Raw genomic sequence first — 2,663 nt, forward strand, 5'->3', positions numbered from 1 at the left:
GACTCACCCAATTTCCTCATAGGCTTTTGCACTATCTTAAAAGATATTTCCCTTAGTAATATGGAGGAGACAAAATCAATAATGTGCAATACGAAATCAACACAAAAACCCATTTCTGTCAGAACAGATTAAAGGAGTCTTGCCTAGACTCCAGGATAATTTACAGTTTTTCTGGCTTGAATGTGGAATGATCATAACAAGTTGTAATTCAGATAATGAACTTCTTAATGCAGGAAGTTCTTCGTTCAGGAAATAGAAGTTGGTGAAATTGAAACAAATTTATTAAGTAAATAAAGGGAAAAGCGCAAAGTACTTGGTGGCTAGAGTATTATCAATTTTAAAGAAGATTTGGAATAGAATAGTTAGGGAGCTATAATTTTTCAGTTTTTATACTGTTCTACCACTCTAATATGTTGCTATAATTCTCTGAATTATTTTTTTTCAAAAATACAACAGCTATCTAGAGAAACCAATTTGATCTCATTTTTTATTTTTTAAATGTGTTTGATTACGTATATCTGAGGTTTACAATATAATGTTATGGGATATATATAGTAGTAAAATGGTTACTATAGTGAAGCAGACTAACATCTTTCATTTCACATAGTTACTTTTTGTGACAGGAACAGCTAAAACCTACTTATTTAACAAAACTCTCCAATATAGTATAATTCTACTAAGTTTATTTCTCATGTTGTACATTGGCTCTCTAAACTGCTTTATGCTGCTATTTTGATCGTTTGACCTACATCGCCCCCATTTCCTTTCCCTCCCACCCTGCCCCACATCCCTACCCCCATCCCACCCATGGTAACCACTGTTTTGTTCTCTGTATCTATGTATTTGAGCTCTTTTTAAATATATATATTCCACATACAGGTGAGATTATACAATATTTTTCTTTCTGTGTCTGGTTTCTTTCACTTAGCATGATGTCCTCCAGGTCTATTCATATTGTGGTTAATGATAGAATCTCCTTTTCTTTAAGGTTGAATAATATTCATATATATATATATATATATACACACACACACACACATACACACACACACACACACCATGTTTTCATTATCCATTTATCCACTGATGAACATTTAGGTTGTTTCCATATCTGAGCTATTGTGAATAATGCTGCAATGAATATGGGAGAGCAGATGTCTTTACAAGGTAGTGACTTCATCTTCTTTGGGTATATACCCAGAAGAGGGATGGCTGGGCCATATAATAATTCTATTTTTAATATATTTAGGAACTTCCACACTGTTTTGCATAAGGGCTGTACCAGTCTACATTCCCATCAATAGTATACTAGGGTTCCCATTTCTCTACCTCCTTGCCAACATTTGTTATGTCTTGTCTTTTTTATAATAACCATCCTTACAGGTGTGAGGTTGATATCGCATAGCAGTTTTAATTTGCATTTCCCTGATAATTAGTAATTTTGAACATCTTTTCATATTCCCCTTGGCCATTTTTATGTCTTCTTTAGAGAAATGTTTGTTCAGGTCCTTTGCTTATTCTTTAATTGGGTTGTTTTTCTGCTATTGAGTTATAGGAGTGCTTTACAAATTTCTGATATTAACCCCTTATCAGATATGTGGTTTGCAATATTTTTCCTAGTTCATAGATTGCCTTTTCATTTTATTGATTGTTTCCTTTGCTGTGCAAAAGATTTTTGGTTTGATGTAGTACCATTTATTTATTTTTGTTATTGTTGCCTGAGCTTTTGGTGTGATATCCAAAAAGTCATTGCCAATACCAATGTTCAGGAGTTTTTCCCCTATGTTTTCTTTCAGGAGTTTAATGGTTTCAGGTCTTACATTTAGATCTTTTATTCAGTTTGAATTTATTTTCGTGTATGGTGTCAGATAAGGGTCCAATTTCATACTTTGATGTAAAAAATCCAGTTTTACCAGCACTGTTTATTGAAGAAATTACTCTTTCTCCATTATGTCCTTTCTGTGCTCTTGTCAAAAGTCAGTTGACCACATGTGCTTGGGTTTATTTCTGTGCTCTCTATTCTGTTCCATTGGTCTATGTTTCTCTTTTTATGCCAGTACCACACTGTTTTGATTACTATAGCTTTCTAATATAATTTTGGTTCAGAAACTGTGATGCCTTCAACTTCATTTTTCTTTCTCAGCATTTCTTTGACTATTCAAAGTTGTGATTCCATGTGAATTTTAGTATAATTTTTTTCTATTTCTGTGAAAAATGACATTAGACTTTTGATAAGGATTGTGTTAAATCTGTATATTGCTATAGGTAATAAGGACATTTTAATAAATTAATTTTTCCCACTCATGAACACAGGATAATTTTCCATTTATTTGTGTCTTCTTCCATTTCTTTTATCATTGTTTTATAGTTTTCAGTATACAAGTCTTTCACTCCCTTGGTTAAACATATTCTTAGATGTTTAATTTTTTGCTGCTATTATAAATGATTGTTTTGTTAATTACTTTTTCAGTTAGGTAATTATTTGTATATAAAAATGCTGCTGATTTTTTTCTTTTTTTTCAGGTGGAGTCTCACTGCATCACCAAGGCTGCAGTGCACTGGTGCAATCTTGGCTCACTGCAATCTCCCCATCCCGGGTTAGAGCAGTTCTCCTGTCTGAGCCTCCCAAGTAGCTGGGACTACAGGTGCCTACCACCATGCCT

This window comes from Piliocolobus tephrosceles, chromosome 3, assembly GCF_002776525.5.
Source record: "Piliocolobus tephrosceles isolate RC106 chromosome 3, ASM277652v3, whole genome shotgun sequence".
Taxonomy (NCBI): Eukaryota; Metazoa; Chordata; class Mammalia; order Primates; family Cercopithecidae; genus Piliocolobus; species Piliocolobus tephrosceles.